Below are 17,793 nucleotides of genomic sequence, written 5' to 3' on the forward strand. Positions count from 1 at the left end.
GCGGTAATGCCTGCTGAGCACAGCAGGGGGTGTCATTCCTGAATCAAAGCTTCGTAGCTGTGGCATGTGTACACCTCTGGCTGCTACCTTCGCAGCTGATGGGGATGCAGGTGAGGGGCAGTAAAAACGCAGCTTATCCACAGGGTTGTATCCACCCCCCAACACAGGGTTGTATCCACCCTCCCCAACACAGGGTTGTTCCCCCCCCCCCCCCAACACAGGGTTGTATCCACCCCCCCAACACAGGGTTGTATCCACCCTCCCCAACACAGGATTGTATCCCCCCCCAACAAGGGTTGTATCCACCCCCCCAACACAGGATTGTATCCTCCCCCCCCCAACACAGGGTTGTATCCACCCTCCCCAACACAAGATTGAGTCCACCCCCCCCCCCAACACAGGGTTGTATCCACCCTCCCCAACACAGGATTGTATCCCCCCCCCCCAACACAGGATTGTATCCACCCCCTCAACACAGGACTGTATCCACCCCCCCAACACAGGATTGTATCCACCCCCCAACACAGGATTGTATCCACCCCCCCAACACAGGATTGTATCCATCCCCCAACACAGGATTGTATCCTCCCCCCCCCCCCCAACACAGGGTTGTATCCACCCTCCCCAACACAGGGTTGTATCCACCCCCCAACACAGGGTTGTATCCACCTCCCCAACACAGGATTGTATCCACCCCCCCAACACAAGGTTGTATCCACCCCCCAACACAAGGTTGTATCCATCCCCCCCCCCCAGCAAAGGGCTGTATCCACCACCCCCCCCAACACAGGGTTGTATCCAACCCCCCCCCCCAACACAGGGTTGTATCCGTCCCCCCCTCCAGCACAGGGTTGTATCCACCCCCCCCCAACACAGGGTTGTATCCACCCTCCCCAACACAGGATTGTATCCTCCCCCCCCCCAACACAGGGTTGTATCCACCCCCCCAACACAGGATTGTATCCCCCCCCCAACACAGGGTTGTATCCACCCCCCCAACACAGGATTGAATCCACTCCCCCCACCCAACACAGGGTTGTATCCACCCCCCCCCACACAGGGTTGTATCCACCCCCCCAACAGAGGGTTGTATCCACCCCCCCAACACAGGGTTGTATCCACCCCCCCAACACAGGATTGAATCCACTCCCCCCACCCAACACAGGGTTGTATCCACCCCCCCCCCACACAGGGTTGTATCCACCCCCCCCCCCCCCAACAGAGGGTTGTATCCACCCCCCCCAACACAGGGTTGTATTCACCCTCCCCAACACAGGATTGAATCCACCCCCCCCCCAGCACAGGGTTGTATCCACCCCCCCAACACAGGGTTGTATCCATCAGGGGCGGACTGACAACTCATGGGGCCCCCGGGCAATATGGAATCATGGGGCCCCTGTGTCCTTGCCCAAACTCAAAAAAGCCTAGGAAAAAGGTACCAGGGGCATCTCATGGGCCCCCTACTGACCCCGGGCCCTCGGGCAGTGCCCGAGTTTCCAAATGGTCAGTCCGCCCCTGGTATCCATCCCCCCCCAGCACAGGGTTGTATCCACCCCTCCCCCCAAACACAGGTGTAAAGGAGCCCTTAGTGCTGGGGTGCTCAGCCTTTTGAAAAGCGAGGGCCACTTAAGTGTTACTAAACCCCCCAGCAGTACAATCAGTCTGTAGATGCAGTAAAGCATGCTTGTTATACTCACTGTGGGACCTAAGGGGTTAATCCTCTGCACTGTATAAAAAGGCTGTTTGATCCTGTCTTCTCTGATCCTCCTCTTGTTCAAATGTCCACGCTGATAAGACAGACCGAACCCGTAGCCCTTCTGTGCATGCTCAGTTTAGTGTGTATTGCTAGAGAGGTTTTTTTTTTTGTTTTTTTTTTATAGGAGACTGCATGTGATCAGCACAGGGCCAATCAGCACTGTCCAGACAGAGGGTTAGGGGTTCTGCATCCTCCTAGAGCAGAAAGAAGACTCCTCCTACAAGCTTTAACCAGTGCTCTGCTGGACACTGATAGAAGTCACAAGACTGCTCTATACTGCTGATGAGAAAAAGGGATTTAGGGATTTATATTTACTAAACTATAAACAGCGGCTTTGAAAAGGCTCCTGCACTTCGATGCCAACTTTGATGCGACTTTACACTCTCTGGCACCCAAGTCACATCAAAGTAGTGCAGGACAAGTTTCAGATTTTTACAGCGACTTTGGAAAGGTTCCTGCACTACTTTGATGCGACTGTGAGTGCCAGAGAATGTAAAGTCGCATTAAAAAATGCACTCGATACTTTTCTATTGGCAAAAAAAATCCGCAAAACGCATCGAAAATGTGTAAAAAAACTGAAAATGCACCTCAAAATGTGCTGGAAAAGCGCATCAATCGCAAGACGCATATGTGTGAACCAGGCCTTCAAAATCATCAGGTGAGTACAGGGGCGGACTGATAACTCATGGGGCCCCCGGGCAATAGGGGATCATGGGGCCCCTGCAACCTCACCCAAACTCAAACCACACCCAAAAAAGCCTATGAAAGGTACTAGGGGCATCTCATGGGGCCCCCTACTGACCCCGGGCTCTTGGGCAGTGACCGAGTGCCCAAATGGTCAGTCCGCCCCTGGGTGAGTATATCCCGCCCAGGGGCGGACTGACCATTTGGAAACGAGGGCCCAGGGTCAGTAGGGGGCCCCATTAGAAGCCCCTGGTACCTTTTTTTAGGCTTTTTGGGCAAGGACACAGGGGCCCCATGATCCCCTATTGCCCGGGGGCCCCATGAGTTATCAGTCTGCCCCTGGTCCCACGCCATCAGGTCACTCCATAACGTGCTTTGCATGAAGGCAGCCTATTGGCATCAATGCCCCCCCCCTTCCCCATGCGCCAACTAATCCCATGCTCCAAAAATCGTTCGTCTCCAATTTTTTGTGACGCGGCGGCCCTCAGACTTTCTCGGATTTCCTTTTTTTTTAGATTAATGTCACCAAAATGGCTGATTTTCCACCGCCGATGACTCGGCGGGGCCATTGTGAAAATTTTAAATCGACTTCTGTGTTCTCTCTGCCGGCTCAGCGATTTTCGCCCTTCTAAGTTGCAGATCGGCTTTAGGTTGGTTCTTCGCGGCTCCGATGGAGTTAACAGGATCCGAGCCTATGGAAGGTTCCCAAGGAAACCCTTTCAGGGCCGCGAGTAGGAGGTGGGTTCTCCCTTTGTGCGCCGCCGTCGGGTCGGCCTGTGTCTATAGTGGAATGCAGTGAATACATAGAGCAAAATAAACACATATTCCCAGACTTGTACCAACATCTTCCTGTGCCGGCCGCGCTCAACATTCACAACGTCAGAATAAATGGGGAAGTTTTCATTTACGATGCAGCGTCGCGGTCTGCTTTTATTCTGCGATTCCTGCGACTCGTCACCTCCAGGCCGACTTGTTATCCACTCAGCGCTTCTTGTTCTATGAAACAGAACCTAATACAGGGTGTGGGAAGTCGGTCAGCTTGGCCGGGTTCACATCTTTGTGCTGCAGAAATGCATGCAGTACCGCAACACGTGAAAACGCATGCTAGTGTGCTGAATTGCTGTTCTTTCTCAATGGCCCCCGCAGCGCACTTCGCTAACAGAGGAGCATCATAGTGCATGCTCATGCATGGTAATGCACTAAAAAAAGCACATGCCACAACACATGGTAACGCACAAAAAGAAAGCGCATGCAGCAACGCTTGGTAACACACTAAAAAAAAAGTGCATGCAGTAACACATGGTAAGGCATTAAAAGAAAGCGTATGCAGTAACACATGGTAAGGCATTAAAAGAAAAGTGCATGCTCATACATGGTAACACACTAAAAAAAAAGCGCATGCAGTAACACTTGGTAATGCACTAAAAGAAAAGCGCATGCAGCAACACATGGTAATGCTCTAAAAAAAAGTGCATGCTCATACATGGTAACACACTAAAAAAAAGTGCATGCTCATACATGGTAATGCACTAAAAAAAAAAGTGCATGCTCATACATGGTAATGCACTAAAAAAAAAAGTGCATGCAGTAACACTTGGTAATGCACTAAAAAAAGTGTGCATGCAGCAACATATGGTAACGCAGTAAAAGAAATGCGCATGAACCAACACATGGTAACACACTAAAAGAAAAGTGCATGCAGCAACACATGGTAACACACTAAAAGAAAGTGCATGCAGCAACGCATGGTAAGGCATTAAAAAAGCGCATTCAGAAACACATAGTAAGGCATTAAAAAAAGCGCATGCAGCAACACATGATAACGCACAAAAAGAAAGTGCATGCAGCAGCACATGGTAAGGTATTAAAAAAGTGCATGCAGCAACACATGGTAATGCACAAAAAGAAAGTGCATGCAGCAGCACATGGTAAGGTATTAAAAAAAAGTGCATGCAGCAACACATGGTTACACACTAAAAAAAAAGCTCATGCAGCAACACATGGTAAAACACTAAAAAAAAAAAGTGCATGCAGCAACACATGGTAACACACTAAATGAAAGTGCATGCAGCAACACATGGTAACACACTAAATGAAAGTGCATGCAGCAACACATGGTAACACACTAAAAACAAGAGCATACCACAACACATGGTAATGCACTAAAAAGAGTGCATGCAGCAACACATAGTAACACACTAAAAAAAAACCCCGCACACCGCAACACATGACAATGCACTAAAGAAAGCACATACAGCAACACATGGTAACGCACTAAAAAAATCACAAGCAGCAACACATGGTAACGCACACAAAAAAGTGCATACCGCAACACACGATAATGCACAAAAAAAGTGCATACAGCAACACATAGTAACACACTAAAAAAAAGTGCATGCAGCAACACATGGTAATGCACAAAAAAAAGCGCATGCAGGAACACATGGTAACACACTAAAAAAAAGTGCATGCAACAACACATGGTAATGCACTAAAAAAAAAAGCACATGCTGCAACACATAGTAACACACTTAAAAAAAAGTGCATGCGCAACACATGACAATGCACAAAAAAAAGCGTGTGCAGCAACACACGGTAACACACTAAAAAAATGCATGTTGCAACAAATGGTAATGCACTAAAATAAAGTGCATGCAGAACATGTTCTTATGGGACATGGTCACATCTCCGCGTTTTCACCCGGTGTGTTTTTTGGAAAGGGTCAGGGACTTTTTTGAATGGAAAAAGTTGTGTTTTAGGTTCTGATGTCCGGCTACATTTGTGAAAAAAGGACACGGGACTCAAAAAAAAAATGCACCAAAAACACAACTGTGGGTGTGTCTTGGATACGTTTTCAATGTATGTCAATGGGGAGGTGCGTTTTTAGTGCGGTTTTAACCATTTCAATACCAGGCACTTTCACCCCCTTCCTGCCCAGGCCAATTTTCAGCTTTCAGCGCTGTTGCCCTTTGAATGACAATTGCGCGGTCATGCAACACTGTACCCGTATGACATTTTTACCATTTGGGACACATAGAGCTTTCTTATGGTGGTATTTAAACACTACTCAGATTTTTATTCTTTGCTAAACAAATGAAAAATGACTGAAAGTTTTGAAAGAAAAAAACCTTTTTCTTAAGTTTCCATTATAACAATGCAAATAAGTGCATTTTTTTTCTGCACTGATGGGCACTAATGAGGCTGCACTGATCGGCACTAATAGGACTGCATTGATGGGCACTGATGAGGCCACACCGATGGGTAATTATGAGGCTGCACTGATGGGCAATGATAGGGCTGCAATGATGGGCACTGATGAGGCTGCACCGATGGGCACTGATGAGGCTGCACTGATGGGCACTGATGAGGCTGCGTTGATGGGCACTGATTTAGGCTACACTGATGGGCAATAATATGGCTGCAATGATGGGCACTGAAAGGCTGCACCGATGGGCACTAATGAGGCTGCAGTATTGGGCACTGATAGGCTGTGCTGATGGGCACTAATAGGACTGTTTGATGGGCACTGATAGGGCTGCACTAATGACACTGATAAGGCTGCATTGATGGGCACTTATGAGGCTGCACTGATGAGGCAGCATTGATAACCTGCACTGATGGGCACTGATGAAGAGGGGCTGATGAGGCTGCACTGATAAGGTGGCACTGAAGGGCACTGATATGCTGCTCTGATGGGCACTGATATGCTGCACTGATGGGAACTGATATGCTGCACTGATATGCTGCACTGATGGGCACTGATATGCTGCACCGATGGGCACTGATATGCTGCACTGATATGCTGCACCGATGGGCACTGATATGCTGCACTGATTATCAGTGTAAATGTCCCCTGTTATAGGAAAGCAGGTTATCGGTGAGCTCTGAAGGAAATTCATATATATATATATTTATGTATATAAATATTTTTGTATTTTCTATTTTATTTAAAATTTAATAGCTAAAAATATATAAATAAAAGCAATAGATCAATGCAATTCTTTATATCTGATATTCCAATAGAGCCCCATACATACCCCCCTCCCCCCCTCCCCCCCACCGCTCAGCACACAGAGATCTCTACAATCATATACACATTCCACTCAGCCCAATAGAAATCCCCGTTGGTGTGTATGATTGTAGAGATATCTGTGTGCTGAGCGGAGGGGGGGGGGAGGGTCATATATGGAGCTATAAATGTGAGATATTAGAACATCGGATAGATATAGAACTGCATTGATCTCTCTTTTATGTCATTTTAATGGTGACCTCCGAGCACAAACAAAAAAAAAACTTCTTTTAAATCTATTCTGATCCCATAGCCACACAAGTTATAGATCCACTTTGCACCAAGTGCCTGCGCAAACTCAGATATTACCTTGTAAAAGTAACGATGACATCATCCCTGTACTGCACATAGCCTGTGCAGAGAGTAGAACTGTGGGAGAGTCTCAGCAGGCCACGCCCACCACAGATCACTGCAGGAGGGGGCGGAGACAAGACCGGTCACCCTGCACAAGGAGAGAGAGAGCAGCAGTGGCCGGTCTTTGTTACAGGACGCTCACTACAGAACGGATCTGGGAGAAATCAACAGAGCGCACCTAGGGATCTATTTATTTGAATGGACTCCCGTGCCCGGGACACGCAGGGAAGAAGTCCCTGCACTACTCTGGAAAACGCAGCCGAGGTTCCCAGTACGGTTGCGTTTCCCAGTGCGGGCGGCGTGCCATTAGAACTAATATCACCCACCCTCGGGTCCGCATGTCTCTGTGCGGGTGGTGCGGCTGCACGGATTTTCATGTGGATCTGCAGCGGAACCACCCGCACAGATGTGAACCTAGGGTTAGTGATGGATATCTTTCTAACGGAGCCCCTGGACAGCAGTAAAAACATGACAGGGCCCATAGGGAAGAAAAATATATTTGAAATATATTTGAAAAATATTCTTCCCAAATACATTGCCATACAGGCAGGGGATAAGGGGGTACCACCAGTCGTCCTGTATGGGGCCCAGGCCTGCAGGGGGGCCCAGGCAGTTGGGTCAATCGGATGTGGGCAGGAAGGGGGAACTACTGGAACCAATCCCCTGTATGGATCTCCCTCCAGCAACTGAAAGCTGGGTTCTTCTCCTCCCCCCCCCCCCCCGGCTGGCTTTTAGCTGCTGCAGAGAGAAACATACAGGGGATCAGTTCAAGTAATTCACCAGCCCCCTTCATTCCTGAATGAACACAGTGAGTGATCGACCACCCCCCCCAATCCTACACCCTCAGTTGATCCAGAGGAAAGCAAAAAAAAACCCAGCAAAGCATGACCCAATTTGCTCCTGCAGGGGTAAAAAATTCCTTCCTGATGTGTTTTGTAATTTGTTGCTGGGCAGATTAAAAAACACATCAAAAACATTTCAAAAGCACACTGCATGCATTTCTGCAGCAGCTCCATCCAAGTCTACTCTTGCATTTTGTATTTAGGACCCTTTCTAGAAATGCAGCCGCAGAAAAAAAAGCACAGATGTGAATGCGTCCCATAGGAAACCATGTTAAATGGACTGTAGTGCGTTTCTGCAAAAAGCACCCAAAAAAACGCATTGGTGCTGCTGCCAGACTCATCCACCTTACTAACCGTTCTGTATCTGCCACCCTCTCTGCCAATCCCTCCACTGGCCTCCACTCAGTGTCCTCCACCCCTCTCTGCCAATCCCTCCACTGGCCTCCACTCAGTGTCCTCCACCCCTCTCTGCCAATCCCTCCACTGGCCTCCACTCAGTGTCCTCCACCCCCCTCTGCCAATCCCTCCACCCAGGGGCAGACTGACAACTCATGGGGCCTCCGGCAATAGGGGATCATGGGACCCCTGTGTCATTGCCCAAACTCAAAAAAGCATATGAAAAAGGTACCAGGGGCATCTCATGGGGCCCCCTACTGACCCCGGGCCCTCGGGCAGTGTGCGAGTTTCCAAATGGTCAGTCCGCCCTTGCCTCCACCCCTCTCTGCCAATCCCTCCACTGGCCTCCACTCAGTGTCCTTCACCCCTCTCTGCCAATCCCTCCACTGGCCTCCACTCAGTGTCCTTCACCCCTCTCTGCCAATCCCTCCACTGGCCTCCACTCAGTGTCCTCCATCCCTCTCTGCCAGTCCCTCCACTGGCCTCCACTCAGTGTCCTCCATCCCTCTCTGCCAGTCCCTCCACTGGCCTCCACTCAGTGTCCTCCACCCCTCTCTGCCAGTCCCTCCACTGGCCTCCACTCAGTGTCCTCCACCCCTCTCTGCCAATCCCTCCACTGGCTTCCCATTGCCCAACGGATAAAATTTAAAACATTAACAAAGCCATTTATAACTCCGCCCCAAATTACATCACCAATCTTGTCTCCAAATACCACCCAAACTGTACTCTCCGCTCCTCGCAAGACCTCCTCCTCTCTAGCTCCCTTGTCTCTTCCTCCCATTCTTGTCTCCAGAGCTTCCCCCATCCTCTGGAACTCTCTACCCCAATTTATCAGACTATAGCCTACTCTGCTCACTTTTAGGCGATCTCTGAAAACCTCTCTCTACAGGGAAGCCTATCCTGCCCTCAGCTAATAATGGAATCTTCTACTCTTCCAACCAGTCCATCCCCCACAGTTATTACCTTTTGTACCACTAGCCCCTCCCTCCTAGATTGTAAGCTCCCAGGATCAGGGCCCTCCTATCCCTCTTGTATTGAACTGTATTGTTGCTGTATTGTCCCCCGTTATATTGTAAAGCGCTGAGCAAACTGTTGGCGCTATATAAATCCTGTATAATAATAATAATATATAAATCCTGTATAATAATAATAATATATAAATCCTGTATAATAATAATAATATATATATATATAAATCCTGTATAATAATAATAATATATAAATCCTGTATAATAATAATAATATATATAAATCCTGTATAATAATAATAATAATAATATATAAATCCTGTATAATAATAATAATATATATAAATCCTGTATAATAATAATAATAATATATAAATCCTGTATAATAATAATAATATATATAAATGCTGTATAATAATAATATATAAATCCTGTATAATAATAATAATGTATAAATCCTGTATAATAATAATAATATATATAAATCCTGTATAATAATAATAATAATATATAAATCCTGTATAATAATAATAATATATATAAATCCTGTATAATAATAATTGGTGTGAACCCTGCTTAATTATTATTATTTAATCGTAATAATCAAATATTCTGAATTGAAATATTTCAGCGTATATCTAAGTATTTCTCTATCTTCCTGGAGTTCAGCTTTAAATCCTGGGCGGCGAGTGTGTTTTCTTGCAGGAACGTTACACGTGGTGGCGGGCTGGGTGTAACATGATCTGCAGAACAATGCTTTCTATATCAAAGGTTATACCTAACAAAAAAGGAGAAATGATCTCTCCCCATTAGTGTGCACACCTCGCCAGGCCGGCTGGGGCCCATCTGCTCCTTCCCGGGGCCCAGGCACTGCTGACTTCTCCAGGGAGAAGGTGGACGGTGCTCAGGTGCTGAGAGCAGAACAGGTATCAGCCGCCAGCAAGCGCACAGTGACAGGTCTCGCCCACTCCCAGTTCTTGGCAGGGCACCAGCAGGCAGGATACACCCCACAGCTACGAAAAAAAAAAAGAAAGAAAGAAAAGGATCGTGGAGATAAGCCGGCGGAGCCAGAGGTGGAACCGTCTTCTCCCAGGTCTCCCGAGAGGGACGCTTCCAGGACAGAGAGGGTGCCCTGCAGGTGAGTCCCACATTTCCTGATCCCTTCCTCTTTCCCATACAAAGAGACTTTGTCCTCCTGCAGAGGGATCAGAGGTAGGGGACGGGTCACCCTGCCAGGCAGAGCGAGGCGCAATCTCTGCTGCTCTCGGTTATCGCATTGTGTGCCGCTTTATACCAGCATGTTTGCTTCTCAGCACCTCGCTGCGGGTTCATTGATTGCCAGACCTAAAGCAACCGTTCTTCACCAGGGTTGTGGGGAATACTAGGGTTCCTCCAGAGGTGGCTGGGGGTTCCGTGAGTGATCAGCGATTTCTGTCTCTACGATATGCAAATTCTGACCTCAATGGTCTGTTATGGTATCTGTAACAGCGGCATACTATCTATTGACCACCAATGTAAGGGACGTCTTCCCACTGACCACCAATGTAAGGGACATTCTTCCCACTGACCCCCAATGTAAGGGACATTCTTCCTACTGACCACCAATGTAAGGGACATTCTTCCCACTGACCACCAATGTAAGGGACATTCTTCCCACTGACCCCCAATGTAAGGAGCATTCTTCCCACTGACCCCCAATGTAAGGGACATTCTTCCCACTGACCACCAATGTAAGGGACATTCTTCCCACTGACCTCCAATGTAAGGGACATTCTTCCCACTGACCCCCAATGTAAGGAACATTCTTCCCACTGACCCCCAATGTAAGGGACATTCTTCCCACTGACCACCAATGTAAGGAGCATTCTTCCCACTGACCCCCAATGTAAGCAGCATTCTTCCCACTGACCCCCAATGTAAGCAGCATTCTTCCCACTGACCCCCAATGTAAGGAGCATTCTTCCCACTGACCACCAATGTAAGGAGCATTCTTCCCACTGACCCCCAATGTAAGGAGCATTCTTCCCACTGACCCCCAATGTAAGGGACATTCTTCCCACTGACCCCCAATGTAAGGAGCATTCTTCCCACTGACCCCCAATGTAAGGGGCATTCTTCTCACTGACCAGCAATGTAAGGGGCATTCTTCCCACTGATCACCAATGTAAGGGACATTCTTCCCACTGACCCCCAATGTAAGGGGCATTCTTCCCACTGACCCCCAATGTAAGGGACATTCTTCTCACTGACACCCAATGTAAGGGACATTCTTCCCACTGACCAGCAATGTAAGGGGCATTCTTCCCACTGACCACCAATGTAGGGGACATTCTTCCCACTGACCCCCAATGTAAGGGACATTCTTCCCACTGACCCCCAATGTAAGGAACATTCTTCCCACTGATCACCAATGTAAGGAACATTCTTCCCACTGATCACCAATGTAAGGAACATTCTTCCCACTGATCACCAATGTAAGGAACATTCTTCCCACTGATCACCAATGCAAGGGCATTCTTCCCACTGATCCCCAATGTAAGGGACATTCTTCCCACTGACCCCCAATGTAAGGGACATTCTTCCCACTGACCACCAATGTAAGGGGCATTCTTCCCACTGACTACCAATGTAAGGGACATTCTTCTCACTGACCACCAATGTAAGGGACATTCTTCCCACTGATCACCAATGTAAAGGACATTCTTCCCACTGACCACCAATGTAAAGGACATTCTTCCCACTGACTACCAATATAAGGGGCATTCTTCCCACTGACCACCAATGTAAGGGACATTCTTCCCACTGACCACCAATGTAAAGGACATTCTTCCCACTGACCACCAATGTAAGGGACATTCTTCCCACTGACCACCAATGTAAGGGGCATTCTTCCCACTGACTACCAATGTAAGGGACATTCTTCCCACTGACCACCAATGTAAGGGACATTCTTCCCACTGACCTCCAATGTAAGGGACATTCTTCCCACTGACCCCCAATGTAAGGGACATTCTTCCCACTGACCCCCAATGTAAGGGACATTCTTCCCAGTGAAACTATCTTCAGAGGGGCACACAGAGAAGGGTTTCATGGCTAAGCGATGTAATATCAGGCATCTTGGGACGTTTGCTGTCCAGCAGGACTTTTACATTTAAACATTTGCTTTAAGCCTACAAGCTAAAAAAGGAAGGGTTTTGTAAATAAATATGCCCATTAAATACATATTTTTAGTAATGGATTCACATTAAATATTCCAAGAGTCTCCACACTTTCTAAACAAAGTGCCAGTTTACAGTTTACTGTCCTTCAGATGTTGGGGGGAGGGGGGCTGGACTGTGGCCATAACGTCTGTGGTCAGTAGAAGGCGAAATAATACCACATCATTGGTGTCAGTGGAAGAAATAGTACCCATCAATGGTGTCAATAAAAGGTATATTGCCCTATTATTGGTGTCAGTGGGAGAAATAGTGCCCCATCATTGGTGTCAGTGGGAGGAATTGTGCCTCATCATTGGTGTCAGTGGGAGGAATAGTACCCCATCATTGGTGTCAGTGGGAGGAATAGTGCCCTATCATTGGTATTAGTGGGGGGAATAGTGTCCCATCATTGGTATCAGTGGGAGGAATAGTGTCTCATCATTGGTGTCAGTGGGAGGAATAGTGCCCCATCATTGGTGTCAGTGGGAGGAATAGTGCCCTATCATTGGTGTCAGTGGGAGGAATAGTGCCCTATCATTGGTGTCAGTGGGAGGAATAGTGCCCTATCATTGGTGTCAGTGGGAGGAATAGTGCCCTATCATTGGTGTCAGTGGGAGGAATAGTGCCCTATCATTGGTGTCAGTGGGAGGAATAGTGCCCTATCATTGGTGTCAGTGGGAGGAATAGTGCCCTATCATTGGTGTCAGTGGGAGGAATAGTGCCCTATCATTGGTGTCAGTGGGAGGAATAGTACCCCATCATTGGTGTCAGTGGGAGGAATAGTGCCCTATCATTGGTGTCAGTGGGAGGAATAGTGCCCCATCATTGGTGTTAGTGGGAGGAATAGTGACCCATCATTGGTGTCAGTGGAAGGAATAGTGCCCCATCATTGGTGTCAGCGGGAGGAATAGTGACCCATCATTGGTGTCAGTGGAAGGAATAGTGCCCCATCATTGGTGTCAGTGGGAGGAATAGTGTCCCATCATTGGTATCAGTGGGGGGAATAGTGCCCCATCATTGGTGTCAGTGGGAGGAATAGCGCCCTATCATTGGTGTCAGTGGGAGGAATAGTGCCCCGTCATTGGTGTCAGTGGGAGGAATAGTGCCCCATCATTGGTATCAGTGGGAGGAATAGTGCCCCATCATTGGTATCAGTGGGAGGAATAGTGCCCCGTCATTGGTGTCAGTGGGAGGAATAGTGCCCCATCATTGGTGTCAGTGGGAGGAATAGTGCCCCATCATTGGTATCAGTGGTAGGAATAGTGCCCCCATCATTGGTATCAGTGGGAGGAATAGTGCCCCATCATTGGTATCAGTGGGAGGAATAGTGCCCCAAGGGCTGAAAACAGGCTAGCAAAGAAGTAGTAATCACATTTGCAGGACGTTCAAAGGAACATTACAAGTGAACAAAAAACAATTACGGAAAGAATAAACACTGCACATAAGCATTTCAAATTCTTCATTTTTTGTGCTTTTCCCTGCAATTCAGTGAAGTCGGCGGCCGGGTCTCTTTAAATCTGTCAGCTTGTATCCAGCGTGCAGCACGATCGGCGCACACACCTTCCCGCTGTCACTGAAGTGGAATGATGAATCCTTAGTCACTATTATTCAGCCCTGGCACAGCCTCCTGCAGGTTGGCCCCGTTCCCCAACAAGGGCCCCTGCCAGGCTGTGACCTCACAGAGGCTGGCACCGACCTTGTATTCGGCACTGGCTGGGCGCTTCGGTGTTTCTGCCAAAGATGGCGTCACGAAGAGCTGATGTAGAAACAGGATTTGTTGACAATTAGGAGACTTTATTGTTCCCACTGAAGTGTATTGAGAGTCCAGTGACTGCAAGGAAGATGGAATATGTATGAGCAGAAAGTCAGCACGGTGGCTCAGTGGGCGGCATGGCGGCTCATTGTGCAGCATGGTGGCTAAGTGGGCGGCACGGTGGCTCAATGGATGGTATGTTGGCTCAGTGAGTGGTGCAGTGGCTCATTGGGCATCACAGTGGCCCATTGGGCATCACAGTGGCTCAGTGGGTGGCATGCTGGCTCCGTGGGTGGCATGGTGGCTAAGTGTGCAGCACGGTGGCTCAATAGGCGGGATGGTGGCTCAGTGGGTGTCATGGTGGCTCATTGGGCATCACAGTGGCTCAGTGGGTGGCATGGTGGCTCAGTGGGAAGCTTGGTGGCTCAATGGGTGTCATGGTGGCTCAATGGGTGTCACGGTGGCTCAGCGGGCAGGACGGTGGCTCAGTAGGCGGCATGGTGACTCAGTGGGCAGCACAATGGCTTAGTGGGCAGGACGGTGTCCCAGTAGGCGGCATGGTGGCTCAGTGGGTGGTGCGGTGGCTCAGTGGGCGGCATGGTGGCTCAGTAGGTGGCACAGTAGGTGACATGGTGGCTCAGTGGGCAGCACAGTGGCTCAGTGGGTGGCATGATGGCTCAGTGGGTGGCACGGTGGGTCAGTGGGCAGCACGGCGGCTCAGTGGGCACCACGGTGGTCCTGCAGCACTGGTGTCCCAAGATCTTTTCCTATCCGGGACGGTTTACAATTTCTATTCTGTAGTTGCTGATTTTTCCATTTTCTCACAGTCCACAATCATTCCCACAGATGAGCTGACATATCCCGGAATTGGCTCCAGCATGGTGTATATTTGTGAGACCGTTGTAGTTATAATAGATTGCAAGCTCTTTGGTAACCTAGGCTGATGGTGAGTAGTTTGTATTCTCCAGCCACCCTGGATGTGCAGACAGCCCACTGAAGCCAATGGCAGGCGGCCTGCTGCATGGAGCTGATCCTGGAGTGCAGATCCACACGGGGGGGGGGCAGGTGTGTAGGGTTTGATGTGCAGATCAGGACCCAGACCCTTGTAGACTCTTTAGGATTCGTATGAAGGAGACGTGCTGCAGGGCTGTCAAGGTAGCATCACTGGCCCCTGGGCAAAGTAATGCACTGGGGCCCCTACTAGACTGCCCCAGGTTACGCACCTACTCTCAAGAATGAAAGTATAAATAGTTGATACAATGAAACATATTTATTAGGACTTTCAATAAAATTGATTTTAAACAATAAGAAAACATTCCATAAATCAAAGACTAAACAACACAAAGGGCACAGGATGGGTTGTGGAGTCGGGGGGGGCACAATACTGGGATCAAGAGGGCACAATACTGGGATCAGGAGGACACAGTACAGTGGGATCAGGAGGGCACAGTACAGGAGGATCAGGAGGACACAATACTGGGATCAGGAGGGCACAATACTGGGATCAGGAGGGCACAGTACAGGGGGTATCAGGAGGACACAATACTGGGATCAGGAGGGCACAATACTGGGATCAGGAGGACACAATACTGGGATCAGGAGGGCACAGTACAGGGGGTATCAGGAGGACACAATACTGGGATCAGGAGAGCACAATACTGAGATCAGGAGGACACAATACTGGGATCAGGAGGACACAGTACAGAGGGATCAGGAGGGCACAATACTGGGATCAGGAGGGCACAATACTGGGATCAGGAGGACACAGTACAGTGGGATCAGGAGGGCACAGTACAGGAGGATCAGGAGGACACAATACTGGGATCAGGAGGGCACAATACTGGGACCAGGAGGGCACAGTACAGGGGGTATCAGGAGGACACAATACTGGGATCAGGAGGGCACAATACTGGGATCAGGAGGACACAATACTGGGATCAGGAGGGCACAGTACAGGGGGTATCAGGAGGACACAATACTGGGATCAGGAGAGCACAATACTGAGATCAGGAGGACACAATACTGGGATCAGGAGGACACAGTACAGAGGGATCAGGAGGGCACAATACTGGGATCAGGAGGGCACAGTACAGGAGGATCAGGAGGACACAATACTGGGATCAGGAGGGCACAATACTGGGATCAGGAGGGCACAATACTGGGATCAGCAGGGCACAGTACAGCGGCATCAGGAGGACACAATAATGGGATCAGGAGGACTCAGTACAGGGGGATCAGGAGGACAAAATACCGGGATCAGGAGGGCACAGTACAGGGGGGGATCGGGAGGGCACAGTACAGGGGGGGATCGGAAGGGCACAATACTGGGATTAGGAGGGCACAGTACTGGGATCGGGAGGGCACAGTACAGGGGGGAGTCAGGAGGGCATAATACTGGGATCAGGAGGGCACAGTACAGGGGAGTCAGGAGGGCACAATACTGGGATCAGGAGGGCACAGTACAGTGGGATCAGGAGGACAGAATACTGGGATCAGGGGGGGTCAATACTGGGATCAAGAGGACACAATACTGGGATCAGGAGGACACAATACTGGGATCAGGAGGACACAATACTGGGATCAGGAGGACACAATACTAGGATCAGGGGGGAACAATACTGGGATCAGGAGGACACAATACTGGGATCAGGAGGGCACAATACTGGGATCAGGAGGGCACAGTACAGGGGGTATCAGGAGGACACAATACTGGGATCAGGAGGACACAATACTGGGATCAGGAGGACACAGTACAGGGGGATCAGGAGGGCACAATACTGGGATCAGGAGGGCACAGTACAGGAGGATCAGGAGGACACAATACTGGGATCAGGAGGGCACAATACTGGGTTCAGGAGGGCACAATACTGGGATCAGCAGGGCACAGTACAGCGGCATCAGGAGGACACAATAATGGGATCAGGAGGACTCAGTACAGGGGGATCAGGAGGACAAAATACCGGGATCAGGAGGGCACAGTACAGGGGGGGATCGGGAGGGCACAGTACAGGGGGGGATCGGAAGGGCACAATACTGGGATTAGGAGGGCACAGTACTGGGATCGGGAGGGCACAGTACAGGGGGGAGTCAGGAGGGCATAATACTGGGATCAGGAGGGCACAGTACAGGGGAGTCAGGAGGGCACAATACTGGGATCAGGAGGGCACAGTACAGTGGGATCAGGAGGACACAATACTGGGATCATGGGGGGACAATACTGGGATCAGGAGGACACAATACTGGGATCAGGAGGACACAATACTGGGATCAGGAGGACACAATACTGGGATCAGGAGGACACAATACTGGGATCATGGGGGGACAATACTGGGATCAAGAGGACACAATACTGGGATCAGGAGGACACAATACTGGGATCAGGAGGACACAATACTAGGATCAGGGGGGAACAATACTGGGATCAGGAGGACACAATACTGGGATCATGGGGGGACAATACTGGGATCAGGAGGACACAATACTGGGATCAGGAGGACACAATACTGGGATCAGGAGGACACAATACTGGGATCAGGAGGACACAATACTGGGATCATGGGGGGACAATACTGGGATCAAGAGGACACAATACTGGGATCAGGAGGACACAATACTGGGATCAGGAGGACACAATACTAGGATCAGGGGGGAACAATACTGGGATCAGGAGGACACAATACTGGGATCAGGAGGGCACAATACTGGGATCAGGAGGACACAATACTGGGATCAGGATGGCACAGTACAGCGGAATCAGGAGGACAAAATACTAGT

At 49.2% G+C, this 17,793-nt stretch overlaps 1 protein-coding gene across 1 annotated transcript in view; it reads left to right on the forward strand.

Moving 5' to 3' along the window:
• Nucleotides 1–9,890: 9,890 nt before the first annotated feature.
• LOC149451429 (laminin subunit beta-1-like) overlaps nucleotides 9,891–17,793 on the forward strand; it is a 176,945-nt gene continuing 169,042 nt past the window's right edge. The window contains exon 1 of the mRNA XM_089690710.1: nucleotides 9,891–10,207. The gene's annotated coding sequence lies outside the window, so the exon portion shown is untranslated. The remainder of the gene's footprint in view (nucleotides 10,208–17,793) is intronic.

The sequence above is a fragment of the Staurois parvus genome, unplaced genomic scaffold (genome assembly GCF_062004578.1).
Source record: "Staurois parvus isolate SC_StPar_1 unplaced genomic scaffold, SC_StPar_1.0 ptg000540l, whole genome shotgun sequence".
Taxonomy (NCBI): domain Eukaryota; kingdom Metazoa; phylum Chordata; class Amphibia; order Anura; family Ranidae; genus Staurois; species Staurois parvus.